We start from the raw sequence: 10,747 nt of genomic DNA on the forward strand, positions 1-10,747 counted from the left end.
AAAAGCAAACATTATTATGTACTTTATGGGTACTTTGCAGACTCTTATCTAAAGTGATGTACAATCAGCTACGGCTTAGTCAGTGTTACCATGGAAACGGGCCGGTTCTCTAACCAGCGGTGTTTCCTAATCAGTTTTCAGATCAAGGACCATTTCGTTTACGCCAGAGACCCCGCAGTGCTTAATCTGGAGCTTCAACAATCATGAATAAACATACGGAACCTATAGCATTAATCATTTTTAACACTTATAACCCATCTACATCCGCGAAATTGGCTATAAAACTGCTAACATTTATGTTGCTAACTCTACTGCAGCCTCCAACAAATGATCAGATCCATAACTGTCATCAGGGATAGAAGAGATAAGAAGCATGCTGCAGTTTATATTAGAATTATGATCAAATAACTTCATACTTACAACAGTAGAAAATACCCTCCGCCTGCATCGGTACCGCTGAGTCGGTGGCTGCCAGCTTTGAAAAGCTGGTTGAAAGTCCCTCCCCTTCCGCTACGTCAGCAAGATGGCGTCCGTTTAGTGCGTGTAGTGTCCATCGTTTCGCACTAGATTTTTGGCCGAGTTTAGGGCAGCATCCAGGTACTTTCAGTGCACTGAGTTTTTACTGAGATTTCTGTGTCAGCGCACTAAGCACTTAAATGTAGTGTTGGAAGTATAGAAGTGGGACTGGGACACACCCTGTGTGTTTTAACATCAGCTCTGTTTTTCAGCTTTGTTTACATGGGGAAATGCAGTTTACCGAACAAGCTAGAAGGTATTTTCCCCACCTGCTCCTTGACACACTAGCAAACTAGACTGAATGAGAGGGCTGAACTTTACTGGGTTTGGTCTGGGTTCCATGGACCTGACACAAATCTTACAGGAATGTCTACAGCTGGAAAGTAAACTGAGGATGCTGCACTGATGATGCTGCAAGTGCTGCTAGCTTTAAGTTGAGATAGAGATTAATGCAAAACTTTGCACAAACATAAAGTAATATGAGGGTCAAGAAGAGAAGAGAAGTAATCTGGGGCGTTAACAGCTGTTTAACTGTTACACTACTGACTACTGCCATTTTTTCTAATGTCAGTGTAAGAAAGTAAATATAACCTTAGGTGCTGCTTATCTGTTTATTTTGTACCTCTTAACCCTTGATACTTAATTCCTGTCACTTGCATGTGATTTAGTAAAATTATGAAGTGTATATTGCTTTAATTGTGGCTTAGTGTTGTGTACTGATCTCGTGTGTCAGCAGACTATGTTAATGCCAGTAGTTTGGTGCCTTTCCTTGTTGCTGTTGTAAATATAAGAACATTGATGATTAGATGATTTACTTTAGATGGCTGTGCTGGGATGCAGACTTTCTTTTCATAAAAGTAAAATTTAAGCTAAGCTGAATAGACTCAGCCAAGTTTAAGTAATCCTACAAAGTTTTCACTCTTAAGGCCAATTTCCATCGGGTCCGTGTGCGCCACGTTACGGCTGCACCACGGTTTCATTCAGACCGCCGCGACACGTCAGCTCACATCGGGAACGTGTCATACGCAACGCAAGTGCAGTCCATGTAGCTGGATCTGCAAGATCACGCGTAATTTCTCAAGGTTCATGTGCTGTGCAATGCAAGTCCACTGAACTTTTAACACATCCTTGAACCTAACTGAATTGGTAGTATGCATTAAAAAGAACGTATTAATATGTTAATACATCAGGGTAGGTTTACTCTCTGGATTAGGGTAGGTTTACTGTCTGGGTTAGGGTAGGTTTACTCTCTGGGTTAGGGTAGGTTAACTCTCTGGATTAGGATAGGTTTTCTCTGGGTTAGGGTAGGTTACTCTCTGGGTTAGGGCAGGTTACTCTGGGTTAGGGTAGGTTACTCTCTAGGTTAGGGTAGGTTTACTCTGGATGAGGCCAGGTTTCTCTGGGTTAGGGTAGGTTTACTGTCTGGATCAGGGTAGGTTTACTATCTGGATTAGGGTAGGTTTACTGTCTGGGTTAGGGTAGGTTTACTCTCTGGATTAGGGTAGGTTTACTATCTGGATTAGGGTAGGTTACTCTCTGGGTTAGGGTAGGTTACTCTCTGGATTAGGGTAGGTTTACTATCTGGGTTAGGGCAGGTTACTCTGGGTTAGGACAGGTTTACTCTCTGGATTAGGGCAGGTTTACTATCTGGGTTAGGGCAGGTTACTCGGGGTTAGGGCAGGTTTACTCTCTGGGTTAGGATAGGTTTACTATCTGGGTTAGGGTAGGTTTACTCTCTGGGTTAGTGTAGGTTACTCTGGGTTAGGGCAGGTTTACTGTCTGGGTTAGGATAGGTTTACTATCTGGGTTAGGGTAGGTTTACTCTCTGGGTTAGTGTAGGTTACTCTGGGTTAGGGTAGGTTACTCTGGGTTAGGGCAGGTTTACTGTCTGGGTTAGGATAGGTTTACTGTCTGGGTTAGGATAGGTTTACTATCTGGGTTAGGGTAGGTTTACTCTCTGGGTTAGTGTAGGTTACTCTGGGTTAGGGTAGGTTACTCTGGGTTAGGGCAGGTTTACTGTCTGGGTTAGGATAGGTTTACTGTCTGGGTTAGGATAGGTTTACTCTCTGGGTTAGTGTAGGTTACTCTGGGTTAGGGCAGGTTTACTATCTGGGTTAGGGTAGGTTTACTCTCTGGGTTAGGGTAGGTTACTCTGGGTTAGGGCAGGTTTACTGTCTGGGTTAGGATAGGTTTACTCTCTGGGTTAGGGTAGGTTTACTCTTTGGGTTAGTGTAGGTTACTCTGGGTTAGTGTAGGTTACTCTGGGTTAGGGTAGGTTTACTCTTGTGAACTTGTGAAACACTCCTTTTTTACATGTGTTTTTTTAAATCAGCTTTTTCAAGTGAACAGGTATCCGTAAAACATAATGTCTGAACTATGTGTGAACAACCACTGTTATAAGTTAAAACAAATATTACGTTGTGTTTCCAGAATGAGTGTGCTAATAGAGGAAGATGCTGTGGTGGTCAAACAACTGGATGCAGGTATCAAGTGCAGCTGGAACTGATCTTGGCTTAAATTAGAAAGTCACAAAAAGGACAAGAGCTGTCATTTCATCTTTCAGATGTGTTAGACATTTCCTTATACATTCGTACTAGCCTATAGCTCTTTTTTTCTTTTCAAAGTGCACCAGATTGATGCTTTTAAATATAAAATGTCCTAAATTTTCTTCTGGGTTGCATGCCCCAATTTCCCCCCTAGAGTGGTTGTATTCTTCTCACCTCTTTCAGCCCCAACCCGTTTTCATGTCTTTTTCCAGTCCGGCCTTATCTGAACTCAACGCGTATGTATGGAGATGCTTCTGACATGCGCCGCGCCCGCTGTGAGCCAAACCACAATGGCCTACAACAGCTGCGGTTAATTTCGAAGGCAGCGGTGCACACAGACCCAGTTTTGGCCTTTAGCTGTCTCTAACTTTTAACTACATTAGCTCTCACTGTGACTCAACAAATCACTTTAAAGTAGCACTGTGTAGCACAATGACCTTAACAATACGTGTTTCTGACTCATTGTGTTGCCACTCTAACAATTACTAATAAATATAAAATAATATTATATTCTTGTGATCACCGTTGCCCAGCACCATCCCAAGGCTAAGAAACTGTACTTGACAACTTTTTGTTTTTCTTTTACGGGAAGCTGTATAACTTTACAGCAGCATTTAGCTTCACGGCACACGCCAGCAACTGGGTATCAACACGCTGGCTGTTTTGGATGGCGGCTCATTGAGCAAATAAACACAAGCAGACATTATCAGAGGAAGAGAGAATTAGAAAAAGAGAAATGGATGGAGTACGAAATCACAATGAAGTCTGACTTTTACTGTCCAGAGAGAAAACTGAGAAGAGACAGGATGCAAAATGGATGCTGAATTAGTTGTTGTTTCGGGGCGTCATAATTAGCTGGGTTTATATAACTTAAGTAAAGTTTATGTATGCAGCACTTTTCAGAGGTTAAAAGCCACAAAGTCCTTTACAGTTGTCAAAATTAAGAGCAAAGAATAAAAGCAAACAAAATATAGCATAAAACAAAAAGACCAAGCCCTTATCTAATTAAAAGCTACCCTATATTTAGCTGCTTTTAAAAAGTTTGGTAGTGTTTCACAGTCTGGGGGCCACAGGTTTAAAAACCCTTATAATGGGTCTGTGAAACCACCAACACTCAGACCTCAGACAACTCCAGGATTAACTAAACCTGTTAGCCAGGTCAGCTGCACAGGATGGATTTCCATGGCAACGTTTTGTGAAACCAGATGCGGTTCAGCCAGGGTGATCCATTCCCTGGGTTTTCTGAAACGGCCTCCTGGTATTTGTCGTCTCCACATCCGTGTTCTTTCTTCAACACAGAAACAAACTTTTTGTTTTTAACCACCTCATTTTGGGTTATTTTGCACTTTGTACTTGACATTTTGTTCATATCCAGATTTTTTTTTCACGTCTTTATTACATGAGAATTTTTCTTTTGCACCAAATAATATATGGAGGATGTACAATATGTTATGTTTTGAACTCTTAAGATAATTACTTTTGTGAAATTTGTTTGATTTATAAACGACTTTCCATCACAAGCAGATTGATTTAGTGGTTATTGTATCTTTGTGAACCATTGTATGTGATTGTAATGTCATTAACCATCAGTGCCTGATGTTTTTATGATTGTTTTGTATCCTCTGTCGGGATGATGCTTTGCAAGGTAATCATGTATCATCTGCTGGAAGTTGATGTGTGATTTATACACTTATTGTTTGACATTTCATATTTAATACTAAAATTTGCAGCCGTGGAAAGTAATTGAGTTTATTTACTGTTGTACTCTGAAGTCTGAATGTTTAATGCTGAGGTTGCGTTTACATGGTAAACTTTTCAAATGAACAGGTCAGTTTGTTCATTTGGTTGATAATTAAAATAATTTCAGCGCTATTCTCAGTATTATCCTGCTGGTGGAGCTGTCGGACCAAAGAAGAAGAAGAACTATGAAGGCAGAAGCTGGTTATGGAGCTGGATAATCCAGATGTAATATTATAACTTTTAGGATCGTAATCAGAGCTGAGAGTTACAGTCGTGTGCATGTACTGCATTAGAATTTAGGTTTTATCTCTCAGGACACATTGGGATTTACTACCAGGTCCTAAAATGAAGTAAAATCAAACCTCAGATGAACAACATGACAGATCTCATTATTTAATGAACTGAAATGTGTCCCTAACTTGTCATGAGTGCTGTCGTCTTGGTTTGATGATGAATGTGAACAGTAAGATGAAGAGAACTGTACAATGATAAATTATTAGTAATGCTTGTCAGTAACATCAGTGCAGAACTGCTCTGAAATGGCAAGCGGAGGTGAAAGAAGAGAAGCTGCAGGTGCAGTCGCCTTCATTTATCAGCCGGCGTAGGAATGATGGGGCCTTGATAAATCCATCATCATACATGTTACACCCTTAATTATTCCTGGCTTAGAAGCCACGTCCAGTGAGGTCAAAGCATGAAGACGTTCTGCCAAAACAAACTTTTCAACGGTGGAGATGGAAAGCCTCACTTGTGAGGTGGAAAAGAATAAAGAGGTGATTTTTGGCAGCCTAAAAACCGGAGTCTAAGGAAGAAAACACTACAAGAGGATCACGGAGGCTGTTAATAGCCTCGCCGTTGTTGATCCGACTCCGGCAGAGGTGTGTATATATATATATATATATATATATATATATATATATATGCCCATGATTAACGTTTTATTAGTTTTTAATTAGGATAACAGTCCATACCTGGTAACTGAAAGTCAGAATTCTTTAGTTTGCGCACTTGAAAATATAAACATGCTAAGAGATCAATTAAACCTTAAAACTGTGAATAAAACCTTTTCAAACTGCTATACGTCTGTGTTTACCTGCATTAGCTTAGGATTGTTGTGGTCAAGGTTCTGTTATATGAAGCCACTTTTTACAGCCTCCAGAAGAGAAAACTGCAGCTTCTAGCATTTCCACCTGTCTAGTAAAGAACTGCACATTTTAGTGCACAGCATGGGAAACGTTGGCCTGATTAAATACAGTAGTTGTACAACGTTAAGGTCTAGACGTCTTGTTAGAAAAGGCGGATCGGCTCCTGTCTCCTCCGTAGAGCCCCAGTGGAGGCTGAGCTGGGCTCGGTTCTCTGGACATCCTCCTCACCAGAAGCCTCAGTTAGCATGGTATGCAGGACTGCACAGGACAGAACTATGTTGCAGACTTTCTCTGGAGAGTACAGCAGCGTTCCCCGGCTGAGACATCCACCTGCCCTTCAGCGACCCGTGCAGCCTCCACCATGCACGTGTGTGTAGTAAACAAAACAGGAGTTGAATTTATTTTGTTATTTTATTCTGTATGACATAATTCTTTTAGAGGGGTGTATTTGTTTTCCTGTTTGAGATGTTAGTCCTGTCATTTTCACATAGCACCGCTCACATCTCAGTCATGAAACATATTGACTTGAGAGCTGAACGGTTGCTTTCGGTTCTTGACTCAAGCTGTTTTTCCCCACTCGGGTGTAAAACGTGCACTGTTGAACCTGCTGTGTGGCAGGGTTTGTCAGCAGGGTGATGAGATGCTCCCAGAGAGAGTATAGGTATGAGTTTGTTTGCAAACACAGATCTCTGTTTGTATTTATCATTATGTCTATTTGTAGTGTTTAAGGATTTGTGGTTCTGTTAACTTTGAGTTAATCTAATTGTCATGTGTGGGCTTAGGCTGTTTATCATATTTATTTTCCAAAATAATTTTTAAGTGCGTTGGTGTGCACTCCTAGCAGTATCAGTAAACTATTTTACTTTATTCTTTGTGGAAATTCTATTTTAATATGCTTTTTTGCAAATTAGTTCATTCTGTGTACTTAATATGTGGCAGCTTATGCTTATGTAAAGAATTTAATGTTGTGTTCTGTGGTGGTGTTTTATTTTGACAAATAATAATAATAAGTCTGGTGGTTGTTGGTTCGGCTTTGACAAAGCCGGAAAGAAAAATAAAGGCAACGTGTCGTGCCAGTTCAGCAGTACCCTTTGTGTCATTATTTTATATATCATATCAGCATAGGCACATAAACAAAACCCTCGGTCACATTGGGGGCAGCTCCTGCGTAGTTTAACTTTTTACAGTGTTCATTTAGCATGAGTTGGAGACGCTGGCAGCTTGCAGGAGTCTTCCTCGTATCTCATCTAGATGGACAGTATGAAGTAGCTGTGAGGACACTGGTTGGGAGCACCAGAAGTGACTATGAACATGAGCTGGCAAGGATTTTTCCCAGACAACTGACAAAAGCTGCTTTTCTCCTGTGGGATGGTCCACCAGCAGCTGTCCAGACAGACTGATGCCATAAAGGAGAAATTACAGGAAACATTTGGACAGCAACATTTTCTGGACTGTTTTGGAGCAAACCAGGTGAGCATTTGGAAGTCAATGCAGCAGAGATCAAGCTAGCTGGTTCAAGATGCTTTCAAGGCTTTGGGAATGTAGCTCAGAAAGAGGAAAGATTTAGAAGACTTCTTGCAGGGTTTGACCAAGTCCTGGGAGCCAAATGTCATCAACAGGTTGCTAGTGATTTGTAAGCCCTGGTAATTGCAGGCCTTTGTGAGACAACCAGAGAGACACTCAAACTAAATTGTGTAATCCCTCCATTCCACCAGCCTCCAGCAGGGGGTGGTGCAACAGCAATGGTGGGCTTTTACGATTGTACAAAGTTGTGGAAAAGCTCACTGAGGACATGAGAGAAATGAGAATGGAAATGAGACGTGTGGTGGGAGACCATCAACCCTGCAGCAGGGAGGCAGGCTGCCAGTCACGTCATCCACAGGTTGAGCACAGAGGTCGTTCACCTGTCCATGGCTGGCATGAAAGAGGAGTGGGAAAAGTTCCTCCAGGGAGATGGGGTGACTGGTCACCTGCAAAGCAGCAAGCCTTTTCCCCCAACTGGCGGAGTCCCAGTCCAACAAGAGGTCCATTCTTTAAGGAGTCCCAGAGGCGGAGAGTAGTTCTCCTCCTGTTCCCAAAGAGGGAGAACTCATCTAGATAGTTGTTAAAAGGGATGTAGCTGATGCTGCGGGCCAAACACCAGCTAGAGACAACACACGGGCCCACAAGAAATATGTCATTTTACACCAAAACGATGCACTGATCTAGGACAAGACTAAGCCGTGCTGTACTACAATCAGCTGATCATCAACAGCCGTCATGATTTCTAAAACAACATGAGAGTAGAGGGAGGAAGCAGCTGCTGGACAAACCCGGAGGCGACCACAGATCCTCTAGAGCAGAGACGTTGGTGCAAAATGTGTATATATGTATATATATATATATATATATATATATATATATATATGTATATATATATATACATTTATTTTATATATATATATATATATATATATATATATATATATATATATATATATATATATATATATATATATATTTCATCTTTGCAAAACATTTAAACTTTTACCCCAATAAGAAATCCTCTTCTAACTTATGTTGTATATATGATTTTATGTTTAACTTCTATGTTTTCTACTCTATTCTGTTCTTTTCTATTCTATTCTACAGTCATTTAGCAGCTGTTTTCCTCAAAGCGACGTACATCTGAGAGTAAGACCAAGACAAGCAAGAAGTCAACCAGGAGGGACGTCATCATGAAGTGATAGTCAGACTGCTGTGAGTCCAGTTGGGTCATGTAGTGCTAGAGGCAGTGCTTTTTTCCCTCTTCCACTCCCTACAATAGTCCTTTGTTTAATTACAAGATCACAATTTCTTTACACAACATCATCTTAAGCATAAGTGCACGCAGCTTCTTCAGTACTGAGCTGAACCAAAGAGCTGGACAAATCTTTTTAACTCATTCCGATGAGTAGAAGAGTTAAGCAAAGTGTGGAAATGCTCCTTAAACAACTGAATCTTTAGCTTGCTTTTAAAAGTGGATAAGGACTCTGCGGATCGGACGGAGTTTGGTAGATGGTTCCACCACCGGGGAACAACAGAGGAGAAGAGTCTAGCTACTGATGTGGCGCCACCTTGTGGTGGGAGCACTAGGCGTCTTTCACTGGCAGAGCGTAACTGTGGAGAGGGAGTGTAGCTCTGGATTAAGGAGTGGAGGTAGACCGGAGCCGTTTGGGTTATTGTTTTGTAAGCCAGAAGCAGAGCTTTGAATCTGATGCGCTGCAACTGGAATCCAGTGGAGAGCGATTAGCAGCGGAGTGACATGAGCTCTTTTGGGCTGGTTGAAGACCAGACGTGCTGCTGCGTTCTGGATCATCTGCAGAGGTTTAACTGAGCATGCAGGGAGGCCAGCCAGTAAGGAGTTGCAGTAGTCAATGCGTGAAATGACCAGAGCCTGGACCAGGAGCTGGGTCGTGTGTTCAGTCAGCTAGGGTCTGATCCTCCTGATGTTGTAGAGAGCAAATCGGCAAGATCGAGCAACCGAGGCAACGTGGTCCTTAAAGGTCAGCTGGTTGTCTACCATGACACCAAGATTCCTGGTAGAAGACGTAGGCACAAGCGTGATGGAGTCAAGCTGCACGCTTATCTGTGGCTGTAAGGAAGGATTGGCTGGACAGACAATAAGCTCGGTCTTGGACAGATTTAGGTTAAAGTGGCGATCCTTCATCCATGTGGAGATATCAACAAGGCATGCTGATATTTGCATTGAGATGTTTGTTGCTATGTTTGATTATTGGAAATTCTATCAAAACAACACATCTATTGTATCTGTCTGACATATATTGTATGTCAACTCATTAATTTTCTATTATGTTTAGTCCATTTCAGGATCACGGGTGGCTGGACTCTATATTCCAGCAATTAGCATATGAGAGACAGGGTATACTCAGGTTTATTCTATTTTTATTTATTTTTTCCTGTATTTCTGTTTCAGAAGGGTCAGATCGTTGGCATCAAGCAGAGAAGGAAAAGCAGAAACTATTAGAACTGGGTTCAGAACTGTCCAAAGCACTATTATAACTGGAAGGATGGTAGGAAACCATCATCTTCCAGGAAGAAATGTGGTCAGAAAAACATCCAGAATGATGGTGATCAGTGATCAGTAAAAGGTTTGGTGGAACCAGATGGAAGAAAAACAGCAGTAGAACTCAGGACCATGTTTAGTAGTGAAAGTTAGAACTTTTCCACATGAACAATGTGAAGAAACTCAAGGGACTGAACAGCTGTGTAGTCAGAAGAAAACCACTAATCAGTGAGGATAACTGGAGAAAAAGGCTTCAGGTTGCAAGGGAGCATAAAGACTGGACTCTGGAGCCATGGAAGAAGGTCATGTGGTCTGATGAGTCCAGATCTACCGTGGTCCAGAGTGATGGAGCATCAGGGTAAGAAGAGAGGAGGATGAAGGGAAGCAGCATCATGTCTAGTGCTGCTGTACAAGCCTGTGGGGGCAGTCTATGATCTGGTGTTGCTGCAGTGGGTCAGGTCTAAGCTCAGATCATCTCCACCTGCTTTCTACAACATGACGATGAGTTCACTGGACTCCAACGGCCTCCACAGCCACCAGATCTCAGTCCAGTAGAGCAGCTTTGGGATGTGGTGGAACGGGAGATTCTCATCATGGATGCAGCCGACAAACCTGCAGCAACTGTGTGATGCTGTCATGTCAATATGGAGGAAACCTCTGAGGAAGGTTTCCACCACCTGCTTCATCTATCACACCAGGATTAAAAAGGTCCGACCCGGTACTAGAAGGTGGACCTGATGGAGAGGACGACCCGG

General features: G+C 42.0%; 1 long non-coding RNA gene across 1 annotated transcript; it reads left to right on the forward strand.

Moving 5' to 3' along the window:
• The first annotated feature begins 634 nt into the window (after window positions 1-634).
• Window positions 635-4,805, forward strand: LOC121641710. Its single transcript, XR_006010763.1, has 3 exons — window positions 635-1,780; window positions 1,847-1,866; window positions 1,976-4,805. It is a non-coding gene; the product is annotated as an uncharacterized LOC121641710 (long non-coding RNA).
• The last annotated feature ends 5,942 nt before the right edge of the window (window positions 4,806-10,747 follow it).

The sequence above is a fragment of the Melanotaenia boesemani genome, chromosome 6 (genome assembly GCF_017639745.1).
Source record: "Melanotaenia boesemani isolate fMelBoe1 chromosome 6, fMelBoe1.pri, whole genome shotgun sequence".
Lineage (NCBI taxonomy): Eukaryota > Metazoa > Chordata > Actinopteri > Atheriniformes > Melanotaeniidae > Melanotaenia > Melanotaenia boesemani.